The following is a 13,538-nucleotide window of genomic DNA, read 5'->3' on the forward strand; positions in this document are numbered from 1 at the left end:
TTTAAATCATCATATGGACAAGCAAATACATCACTAAATTCTTGACATAGATGAATGAAATCTTCGTGCTCAACTTTAGAACATACCTTCCCCATGTTAAGAGATTTTCCATCAGCAATAGTAACTGGGGCATGGTCATCCTTTTCTGCAGCTAGATTCATCCCTTTGCCTCTTGTTTGATCATCAGGATTAAAGATGCCCTCCAAGGTAATGAGACCCTTGGGTAGCTTTTTGGAACTGAGATGAATGATCTGATCACCATATTGATCTTGTAGTCTCAGCTGACTTCTCTCTGAAAATTCTGCTTCATTCTGCAAGAAGCTCACAATTTGCTCATCAGACTCGAACACTTGCCAGTGAGTATTATTATCAGGAACAGCAGGCCTCACCACTACCCTTATTTGTTGTTTCTTTTCTTCCTCAAGATTTCCTGGCACATCATAAGATGCACCCACTGCTACAAGTCTGTCAGCATGTTTATTTTCTTTCCTAGGAATGCTCTGAATGTTAAATGCATTGAAACCCTCAAGCAAATCCCAGACTCTATGTTTATAAGACTTGAGCAGGCCATTTTTGGTGATATTCTAATTTCTCACTTGGTTCACTACCAACTCACTGTCCCCATATACTTTCAAGGCTTGAATTCCCCTCTTTTGAATTCATACTCGGCCACATTATTGGTACAACTGAATTGGATCAAGGATTCATACTCGGCCACATTATTGGTACTAAGGCCTATCTCAAGGGTTTCCGACATAGGTTCAAACTGACATGTATTTTCCCACTCATCCAAGAAGAAATCAGGAATCTCTGCTATGGAAGTGACAGGCTCGTTTACTATGTTATTTTCATTCACCTCTAGGATAGGGAAATTCATATTGATGAAATTGGGAGTGTAGGGTTCAGTGTGGTGAAGGGCTTGAGGTTCTGCTCTTATTGAAGCATTGGCCCCATATCTGGTCTTAAATGACATGTAAGACCAATCAGCAGATATGAATCCACCAATTTGAGCAGTGAAGTCTCTTGAAAGACAGATGGCAAAATAGGGCTTAACCTCAGCAACAGATATGTCTTGAATCACAGTACAACTAGGGCATGCATGTAGGGCCATTTCCACACTTCTAAGGATGCCTACAGTTTTGACAGTACTCCCATCTAGTTGTAACACCTCCCTAACAATGGGCTCATATCTCATCCCTAAAGCATCAGCAACACACCTAGGCATTACTGAGCTGCTAGCCCCTGAATCTATCATGCAATTATGGACTAACTTGCCCCCTATAATCAGAGAAACATAAAATGGAGGAGGTCTAACCTTTTTATTTGCCTCCACGTCTCCCACTGGTTATACTAAACTAGTGGCACTCTCCATGGTAGATGACCGATCCTTGGGCTCAATCCTTTCCAATTCTTGCTGCAACATCTTCCTCTCCATTGGTATGGTAGCAACAGCATCCCACATGGAAATGTTTACATTGGTCTTCTTCATTTTCTCTACCACACTCAATGGTGCACTAGGAATTTTGGTAGAAAATTTGGGAGCTGCACTTATAAGAGGTTGAGATGGGGCAACAAAAGGATCACTTGCATCCTCATTTCTTGGACCTTGCCTATGCTATTGTGAAGTGTTCGTCTGCTCATTTTCTGTTTGTGTGTTAGGTATAACACTTGAAGTTGAGGCCTGTTTAGGAGAAGGAGGAGCAACATGTTCCATAGCTCTCTTATTGCTTCTTGTGTTATGCGCAACAGAGTCCTGGTTTACATTACAATGTTCCTCCATTTGGTGATTCATAAAAGAGCAATCACCTTGCCTCTGAACACATGGGGCCTTCTTGGGATGATCTTCTTTGCATGATTGCTTTTTTGTGGACTCCTGGACAGTTAGGACCAAATAAGATTCTGTTTTCTGACACAAGCAGTAGGTATAAGAATAGTTACATGAGGGAGAAAAATCTTGGTCTTGGGCCAAGTTATTTTGAGGGACTATAGCTCTATTCTGATTTGAGCTTGAAGCAGAAGCATGACTATTCTGCCTATTCTGATCGAAAGAGCTATTCCACTGATTAGGAGGCCCACCACCACTTGGAGCCTGATATTGCAATTGGGGAGGCTTGCCACCTTGAGCCTACTGTCTTTCTAAGGCCACCACCTTGTTACTCATCTTTTGTATTAGAAAAAAACTATCCTCTAGTCTCTTCCCTTGGTCCTTCAACTCCCTCCCCTGCTCCTGTAATTTTTTATCCAGGGTCTTTTCTCTTTTATCTGCATTCAATGCTAGACCTTGGAGCATTTCCTTGAGTTCATCTATTCCATTTGAGGATGTGGAAGCTTGGGGAACTGGAGTGAGGTCTTGCGATGTAGAGATTGTAGGGAGAGGGGCTATTGCTGGTTGGTGGTTGGGAACATTAGGCAAGAAAGGCATAGGAGGCCTTGGGGCCAACTTTCCTCCTTGTATTAGAATGTTCTCAGCTTTTATGGCTGTCTCATAAGCATTAGGTAATGTATCTCCTACCATAGTTTGGATTGTAGTGGCAATATCACTGTTAAAAGCTCTAAGGTAATGTAAGAAGGCATTACCAGGGGTAGGTTTCACTATAGTAGGTATTCTATCCCATGTCTTTTGGAATCTGTAATTAAAATCAGTCATACATTCATGGGGGGCTCTTTTTATTGTAGTCAGCTGCTCTAATAGTGACAAATGGTCACTCTTATCCTCAAAATGTTTGAATAATCCTACTCCTAGTCCATCCCAATCAGTTATGGAACCATGAGCTAAGCCTCTATACCATTGTAATTCTTTTCCTTTTAAAGATGAGGCTAGAAGTCTGACAACAACATCATCTTCCATAATACCATGAATATTGCAGACATTCGCTACCTCTTGGATATGCTCTAGGGGGGAAATAGAAGTTTCACCAATAAAATTAGGTATGCTTTTTAGTGCAGCTACCGGTATATCATGTCTTTGGGCTAACAACAGAGGACTTCCACCATTAAAGGTGGCAAAAGGATGAACTCTTGGTTGTGCCATATAAACAAGTGTTCTGTTGATGAGTGCTGATGGCAATCTAGGCTGAGTTCGGATAGTAGGAGGAGTAGAGACAGATCTCACAGGTATGTTGATTGTTACTCCAACTCTAACTAGTGATAATGAAGCTCTAGCCCTCCTTCTTCTAGGACTTGAAAGTGAGAGTTCTTGATATTGAAAATTACCTCTAGAAGACGCCCTTGTTTCAGTTCTGGGCATGAATTTCTGCAACTTTGGCCTGAAACCAGATTTGTTGATGCTCAGACCCGCTAAGTACTTGATGAATCAGCCTCTTTGAAGGCTTGAATACTGAAGCCAGCACTACTTCTTCAGCATTAATCTCAGAAACTCTTTCTTCTTTTGACACCAGTAGGCATGAAATCTTCTGATATAGGTCCCACTGGGCGTGCCAAAAACTGTTGTCACTTAGGTTTGCACCCTTGTCCAAGGCCTATGCGCGAGGATAACCTAGTGAAACATGGAAACAACCTCCAAGCTGTGGGACTTGAACTAAGAGGTTGAGTCTTCAGAGAAGGCCGGCTTCCTCTTACTGTCAGGGCGCACGTATCTATTCTCAGAAGGGAAAGGGAGAAAGAGAGCGTCAAAGAAAATCTACCTAGTCTAATCTAAGGTGGTGATGCACCAAAATAGAGTGTTCAGACTCATTCCTGCCCATATATATGCTACAAAACTAGAATAACACACAAAAGTCATACACATCCAGACTTATATCGATCAGTAATCACATACAGATTAGGAGAAACCAACCGAATGACACTAGGAAAAGGAGATTTCACTTATGTATTATTTGATAGGCCAAAGATAGATACAGTATGCAAATCATTGATCTCAACAATACACCAATGGGAGGCAAAGTGATGCACATTCACGCTGATGGCTGAAAGAGATGATACCGGCTATTACATGGCTCAGAGATAAAGGGGTTTTACACTGCAAGTCTGCAAGCAGTAGCAGAGAAAATCAAGAAGAATCGACCTTCAGAACAGATCACAAAACTGCCTTTATAGATCAGGCACAACTGAAGATTTCTGCGTTATATTCACTTCTTACCTACTGGCATTAACTTCCTGTCTTGAGAATCCAATCGGGGATTTGGATTGAAAATCCTGGCCTGCATACCGAGAAATCTCATTTCTTCTAAGAAGAGCCTGGAGAAGGTAGAAATGGCGCCACAACATTCCCTGACATGGTAGATGGATCGACCAGATGGGTGGAGTGTCCTTATGTCCTGCATTCATTCCTGGTAGGTTGGAAATGATCGCGAAGATCAGATCGCAAGATACGTCGATCACCTCTGCATTTTGGTTCATGAATCATCCAAGCCTATTAGTTGACACGACTCCCTATAAGCCAACTAGGCCATGCAGGCCAATTGTAATCCTTTGTTTTGCCACCTGGAGAGTCCTTCTGCGGTTGACCGCCTTCATCGAACTAACCACGCCACCTTATCACCTAACCGCTGGCCGTCAGCAAATTGCCATGTTGAAAACCGAAATGCGAGGACACGTGTCTTCTGAGCACTAACTCGCTATTGTAAAATTTGCGCAGTTCCTCCATGGCAAGATAGCGCCGACCCTAGATTCCTGCAGATCCGATGGTGGAGAATCTACCTCTTAATGCACTGATTGTATCAGGAAATTTGGCCCCTCAACATATCTATGTTCTGATTCGGCACACGTGGTTGTTTCTAATTCACCGTGGACTCTCTTTCCTGTGACTGGGCCCGATCCGAATCGGCGCCACCTTGATGATGCATCCGGCGAGACCTGACCCCACTGACACATGTTGTTCAGTCGTGATGTCGCCATGGTAAAAATCCCACAACTTCACTAAGGCGACATGGCACCTATCGTTGATCTCTTTAGATCTAACGGTGGAGAACCTGACCTTTTGTAACCCTCCATTCCTATTGATTTGCCGGGCCTGCTAACATGTGGCATCCCTCTGTTGGTTTGTTAGTCACCTCACCCTCTCTGCTTCTGACGGCATGAAATGTAGCCCCGCCAGGACACGTGGCGCACGGGCGCTATGTTGCTGATGCTAAAGTTTGGGCAGCTTCTGATGGTGAGATAGCGCCAGCCGTAGATCTTGCAGATCCGACGATCAGAGCGACATCGTAATTCACTCACCGTCCCTCCTGAAAACTATTGGGCCCGTGGTTGCAGTGTCCTGACATATACACATGGCATCATCCGGTTGGTGAACTCGAGACTTGATCCGTAGAATGGCCACGCGACGGATGGGCGCTATGTCACCATGATAATATCTGCGCATCTCCGCCATAGAAAGATGGCGCCATCCATTGATGCAATCAAATCTGATGGTGGAGATCGCAAACCTTGACTGTGCCAACCGTACTGATAGAGACTCCAGCCTGGTTACACGCGGAGGTTCCTCACTGGCCCATTGGAACACCACTGGGAAATCTTGTGACTTGGCCTCACAGGGTGACCACGTGTCGACCAGGCACCATGTCGCTATGGGAAAATCAACTTTAAATTTCCATAGCGCCATACCGCCCAACTGATGACGTGTCCCTATCTATGCATGTTTCTTTTGACTCACTGCCGTGACACAGGCTCTGCCAACTGGGCAGATGAGGTACGCTATGGGGCCCAATATTTGTCTGAAGTTCTCGCCGTTTTCTTTCTCCGACCCTCTGAACTTTATCTGACTGTTGCAATAATTTTTGGCAACGTGACCCGCCCGCCGTCGTGAGTATCTTCGTCGGGTGCTATGTCACCATGGAGATTTTCTGGTTGGCGTGCGATAGCGCCATAGCGCTTGCGGCGCCGAAAAACTTTCCCGACCCACCCTCTGTTGTAGCCTCCCGCTGGGCCCACCAAACACGTGTCGTTCAGGCGCGATGTCACCAACACTATCTCCCGTGCAACTTTTGATGACGAGATCGCGCCTACGGTCGATCTATCTAAAATCTGACGGTCACAGAACCTTGGCGAGTCGGGCATTAAAATAACAATTTTTTGGCTAACCGTTGAACAGGCCGCGGATTTGAATTTAAACCTTTTGGCGGAAAAACCAGAGGTAACAACTACCTTAATGTAAGCCAAATTGGTGTCAACCATAAAGCATATCCCCACTTTGTACTTCTCAATCATTAATTTTAGTATTCTTGTCCTTTGTTTCATCTCATCCTAAAATGTCTTCAAGATCAATGTTGCATTATCCTCAATTTTGTTAATTAGATGTCTTCTATGTAGGTCTATGATCTTTTCCATGCTACACTTGTCATTGTTATTCCAATCAAAAACTAGTATGAATGGAAATTTTCTTAATAGGTGGAAAAATATATGCGATCAAGGATTGAAATCTAAACTGACCATCCTTTAATTTCTTTATCCTCTTGATGTAGGGGACTCCCCTTAATACCATAAACTCATATAAGAAACAAGGAAACAACAACAAATGTGAGAAAAAAATATGGACTTCTTATTATTGCCACAAATGCAGAATTATAGAATTCTCAATTACAATATGCTACCCCAAATGGGCACCTTCATTCAGTAATCTGCAAGACAATGCTGCAAACTATAACCCAGAGCTGTCTTAGACAATGTTTGGGGTTTTCTTAAATAGGCAGTTTTATGCTATCCAGGAAGGTTCTAGATGCTCAAACTTAATACCTAGGGCCGATAGACCCTAACAATACACATAGAGTCGGCCAAATAAATCTTTGACATATTATTTTAGAAATTTTGGTAGCCCAACTTTTGAAGGCCATAACTCACAAATCGTTGCTTTGATTGGCTATTATAACCACTTTTTGGAAACACCAGCTCTTGTTCTACATGCTTGAAATTGTGGTAGCACCCTTCTCTCGAGTTTTTGAACCTCATTCAGGCACTCTAAGGCCTGCAATGGTGAGCCTGAAGATTTTTCTACAAATGTTTCCATCGAAAATCCATAATTACTTCTTTGATACTTAAGTTGGATCAATGAGATTTTTATGGTAGGCTTATATCTTGAAAATGAACCTTCCTATGGAAAATGAGAACATTCTGAGCTTGTATGACAAACTTACAAAAAATAGCAAGTTCACATAAATAGTAACCACCCTGTCTACTAGTCCTTATTAAAATAGAAAAGACAAAAAATAAAATATTTTTGGGTGATGCAAGATTGCCTTTACACCCAAGATGATCTTGCATCACTTCTCAATTTTCTAAATCAATTGAATTCTCAAAATCTCACATAGATTTACCTTGGTTCTTTCAACACACATCTTATGTAGCATGTACAAATCTAGCTGCAATATCATCCTCTCTAGGGATTGGACATAAGTTTGATGGAATTATCTTACATACAAATTTTACATCATCTTGTTTTATCTTACTTATGGCTATGCCTCTTCTATTATAAGTTTATTGTGTTTTATCAATCATAGTCTTCTTTCCATTCTTCTTAGTCAGTGGGATGGAACCTTCATTGCTTGAACTAGTTACTTCATGAATTAAGTTAGCTAAAATTTCAATCATATTTTCTCCCATCTAGAACTTTCTATCATGACTTTTTCTAAGAATTATCTTTGTCCAGTCTTCATTGTTGAATTTCATTCATAGAAAAATAAATACTTTAACACATCATTTTGACCTAGGTGTTCATACCCATCCTTAAATGACATAACTTGATTTTAAATTTTATCAATTTCTCCTAAAATGTTTCCTTCTCCTACATTCTCAAATTTGTATCACGTGTAATTCTAGATGTCTTCTACATATAACACTTTGTCTAGGGTTTGTGAGAAAGAAGTTGTAGGGTCATCCTCCATTGGTGGAGTAGGGTTTAACTTTATCTTAGATCTAGGGATGTCCTCAACATTATGAATCATAGATTCTTCCACCTTAACTGATAAAATATTCAACACAACTTCACAATTTAACCACGCAAGATCACAAATAACTTTGAAATCATGGAATTAGGGTTTTTTGAATTTTCCTTCCAATTTACTTCAACTAGATTTAGTTTTCTCTTAAATTCACTATTATTTTCTTGTTAACTTCTTGTACAACAAAATGGTACACAAATATCCAATTTCACCCTTTAAATCCTATCAAATTAACTTCTACATTAATTATACAAGTATCCAATCATCAAAAAATTATTTCCATTAACCAAAGAACTTATTTCTCTTTGCCCATTCACAAATGAACTCAAAATATTATGTGCGCTTAGCTATAGCTTGCTTACATCCATGTCCACCTAATACCAACTGCACAAAGCTCGAACCTCTATGTAAGTTTTTAAATAATTTTTTAATCCTAATTCCCCTTTGTGATTGTGAAATAAATTATTTAATTAGATTGGGATTGGTTAGCAACTATCATTAAATTTAATCTATTCTTATATATTTCACTTAGCTCCTTTTCAACCCAAAATTGAGAACTTTTTGGACTCAAGTATGTTTTGACAAATGTTTCATTGAATTTTTCTACATGTTCTCTCACATTTTCTTTTTGACTTTCATTTCTATTCTCGTTCTTTCTAATATTGTTGTTCATATTCATTCTATAGTTCATATTTCATCTATTGTTAGGCATTCTCATATTGTTCATTCTATAAAATCTTTTTGTATGTCTCAACTAGTTACAAATCTGACATGCTATCACATTGTTTCTATATCTAGGTCTTGACTAATTAATCTATAATATACAATCTCTAGCGATATGTCTAAAGTTGTTGCAATTATAACACGTTAATCCATTCCTCATGTTATTAGTTCCTCCAATAGGTCTATTGGCTATAGGGTTAGTAATTCTAAAGATTCTACCATTATTATTATTACATCTAGGTTTCCTACATTCACTAACTTTATCCCTAGAAGAATAATGATTATAACAATAACCATAAATAAGGTTAGTATACTTACCTGTAAAGTCCTTTTTTCTATGACCAATTTCATTGCATGCTTAATAATTTCTAATAAATTTCCTCTTTACTTCTATAGATGGTTTTGATTTCTTAGGTTCTTCTTTAGATTGACTTGTTTCAACTATGTTCAGATATTCTTATTATGGTTTAGACTATTGAATTTCATGATCTGGTTCCTTTTTAATCTCAAATTTCTTAGATGATTCTCCTCCAAAGTATCCAAGACCAATTTTATCATAAGATGCTCTCTGTGCATAGATATTTTCATTAATCTTCTTACTACTTGAATATAACATCTCAAGATATTTCTTAGACTGTGTAAAATATACTTTTATAATACCATTGTACTTCTAAAGTTCTACATATTCTATCTTTGTAGTCTCAAGTTCATACATTACCTTTGTAAGTTTTGATCTTAGATCTACATTCTCAGATCTCTTTCATACATCAAGTTTCTCAAAGAGCTTCATCCAAGTTCTTATGCTCCATATCCATAAAGATCTTATTGAAGTTATTAGGCCTCTTATAAGTGACTAGGCTTTGATATCAATTGTTAGAAATCGGAAATATTGGGGGAGAGGGGGGTGAATCAGTATTCCACAAACTTTTTCCTAACTATGAATATCATTAACAATCTTATAACTTGTACAAGTAAACAAACTGATTAAGATGAACAATAAACACAACCATAAAGTAACGACACCATCATTTGTTAACAAGGGAAACCCTAGCCAAGGGAAAACCCTAGTGGGGATGGTACCCACAAAATGATATACTAACCAAAAGTATCTTGTGAAAGATATTGACCTTGTTAGGAGTCTATTACATTTGTATAATATCTCGATCCTTGTTAGAGGACTAGGCCTTATTAGAAGCCTCAACCCTAATAGAAGTTGTTTCAACCTTGTTGAGAGTTGTTATTATAATTACAATGTATGCAAGATTAACCCATCGCCCAAACATGTAATGTATAATGGGTACACAATATATAAAAGTATAGATACAATAATTTCATACAATTATTGATATCTTCAATATTTGATATGATTTTTGTAGCTCATTGTTCCAACTTCACATACTTTTCCTTTACACTACTATAGTCATCAAGTTTACATCACAAAACAATAGCAAAGTTATCACAATAACAACACATAAATTTGCATTCAAAAATTGTCCTTGATAACAAATTATTATCTTTAGTCAACCTTCACATTTTCACACATGTACCTATATACAAAATCATACTTTTCCTAGCAAGGGTAAATACCTAGGATGTCATCCCTAATTAGTAATTATTTTGGTAAATAAAATGATTCCTTAATACAAAATATTTGATTCCTTAATATTGTCTTGTTCTATTTATGCATACCAATTATCACTAATTCTTTCATATCTCTATCCACATTTCTCATACTAACTCACACACTTAGGTATGATATCCTAACATACTATACTATCACCAGGTAACTCTATATATGCCAATAATGTCTTTGTGAAGCCCACCAGTCAAAACCATGCATGTACTAACAAATACCTTCATGACATTTTTCTAAGTAAAACTACCAAAACTTTATATTCATACTTTTCTCACTTAATGTTGAGTATATGTTGCCATAAGTGACAACTCTAACTTATCTACCTAGCCAAAATACCAACAAAGGAATCCAGAAATCCTTGGAATAACCTAAGACTATGGAAAAATATAAGCAATTATTAATGCAGTTTAAGGAGGAGAAAGATATTTGGGGGATGTAATTATCTTCTTATGGAAGAATAGATGCACAATATTAGGGACTAACCAAGGAGAGACACCATCCTCACTTATAGTTGCCATGTGAGAGAAAGAGTCTCAACTATATATAAGTCATACAAATATTCTTTAAAAATAAAGATCATACATTTATGAAGCTAAGTCTAGAGCTAGAAAAATAATTTGACAAAGAAGCAAGAATGAGACTAATTTAAAATAAACCTAGACTATTAACCATGAAGAGAAGAAAAGACAAAATTACTATGTACCACATGAACTTAAAAGATAAAGGGAAAATCATGCCAAAAATAAAAGACGTTAAATAGAACTAAAAAAGATTGATAGAATTAAAGGCACCCAAAATAAATATAAAGCATTAATAATATTAAGTTTTAAAGGTCTAAACTCATTGGAATAAAGTATAGCTAAAGTTCATATTATACGATAACAATTTTCATAAAGGAAAGACCTAGATGTAATCAAGTAATCACCATTAATCTTCCCTTTAGGAAGAGTCAACTTCATAGCCACTATAATCAACTTAGTCAACCAATAGGAACCATTTTAAGCCTTTCCATTTGGTAGGGTGAAAGACATGAGTGATGCTAAGAAAAAACCACCAATTCATTCTTATCGATGACACCCTATTATTAAGATCCTCAATAATCTTGACAATTATGATGGGTTGCACTTCTACCACCCTATTTGTGACTCCAAAGTCACTCTTATTAGGGATGAAAATTTTAGCATCAATATTGTCTAGGATAATCTTGAGCTCAACCACTAGGTGTGGTTTGAAGAGGCTATCTCAACAGATATCAATAATTGCTCATTTCTCTCCATCCACATGCATAATTGTTGCAACAAAAATTGCTACAATATTTGCATTTTCTTTAGCCTATCACTTAACTATGAAAAGTCTTGGCCATCTATCTTCTTAACTTCTTAGACAATTAAGCTATGGGAGGCATACATAATCAATTTGAACCTCCTCTAAGTAATTCTACCCAAAAATTGCAAAATTCTCTTCCACTCTTCATACAAATATTACTATCCATTCTATCAGTAAGGTAATGCAAGAATGAAACTAGAGGTACACAATTTAAAAGATAAACTACCTATAATCTGTGTAAATCATTTAAATTTAATTGAAGAGAAAAGTACAGAAAGAGAGAAGGTGTCTAAAAAATTATAGTGCTTAAGTGGTCGAGAAGGATCACACACTTCAAAGTGAATCACCTTGTCATTATGATCAACAAATAAAAAATAGAGATATAATATTACAAGATTAATTTACCAAAAGAGTGGGGAATAATAACAAAAGGAAAGGTTTATGAAAGTATTTTTTGAAAAAGGTTATCCACATGAGGAAAGTAAAGGATACTTTGGAGAGAGAAAACCTTTTGGGGGGATGGAATTAGGGGGAAATTAGATTTATTAAAATTATAGGAGAAGAGAGATATGGGTGTTTTTGATGCCCATAGTAGCCAAGGATTTTGCTTTAATATTGTCTTCTCTATAAGTGTGAACTATCTTATAGAGGGAACAATTATTTAAAAGTGCTAAGGCTCTATCTAGTCTAGAATTTAGGGACCAATTCATGGTGCAATTTTCCTAAGGGTATTGAGAGTGATCTAAGAGTCACCTTCAATAATCAAGTTATCAATATTAAGTTGTTTGCATGTCATTAAACCTTCTACCAGATCTCCACCAAATTATTATATGTAAATCCAATGAGTTTAGAGAGTTGGGCACACACCCTTGTTGGAAATAACAATGGGAGAGTAAGTTTTAGAGGGGAGGGGTGAATCAACACTTAAAACTTTTACCTCTTAAAACATATCATCAACATCCATCTCATAAATTAACATGTAAATAACATGCATCACATTAATAACTTAAAGTAAATAACACATAAAAAAATATATTTTGTTACCCAAAAACCCTCCAATGAGAAGGTAAAACTAGGGTGGGGATGATATCCACAAATCTTCACTACTGCAGTTTTAAATTGTGGCCTATTATGGCTACAATTTGTTTGATCATAATCTATGATCGACCCTATGAGAGTTCTACCCTATTAAAGTCTTAAAAAGATTTTTAGGTCTCACCTTGTTAGAGGATTTAAACTTACAATAAAGCAAACAATTAGTTAAGAGATTTACAACAACTTGTTAGGACTACTCGGTTAAGAGATTTTCTTTGTATCACCTATTACAATGATTCAACACCATGATCCTTCAGTTAGCATCTTTATGCTTGATATTAGATCTTCTCCTTACTATTTAAACCTTGATCCTCCTGATTAGATATGTCTCCTCTGTCCTTTCACTTCTTTACTATGTTCTTCTCAAATTGATTTTGCAATGCATAGCTCTGTCATAGCAATCTTAGCCACCATGAATTCCCTCTAAACTCTTAGAATTCATCTCCTCTCATACACACAAACTAAAATACTTAGGGTTTAGCCTTCTTTTATAAACACTGGTGGCGATGGATTAGGTAAGAATCAATGGTTGTGGTTGATCCTTATTGCCACCTAATGCTTCCCTCATTTTGATTAGTTGCATGTATTTTATAGGGATTCATACTATGAATCCATACTTATCTTTCATAATCATAAAATATGATTATGTCTACCCAAACATAGTTTACATAGAAGTTTGTGAAATTACAAGCATATATGTCATAAACTATTCACTTAGCATCCAAAGGCTTTGGTGCTCGACCTTCCCTATGCTCTTAATGTTGTAACTTGGCTTCTAAACAGCTCAACACATTCTATTTGCTCGACACCAAAATTACTTGGCACATACTATTTACTTGGCCTCCTCTGTTGGCTTTGCACCT

This window comes from Cupressus sempervirens, chromosome 4 (assembly GCF_028749045.1).
Source record: "Cupressus sempervirens isolate cs-2001-9-10 chromosome 4, ASM2874904v1, whole genome shotgun sequence".
Lineage (NCBI taxonomy): Eukaryota > Viridiplantae > Streptophyta > Pinopsida > Cupressales > Cupressaceae > Cupressus > Cupressus sempervirens.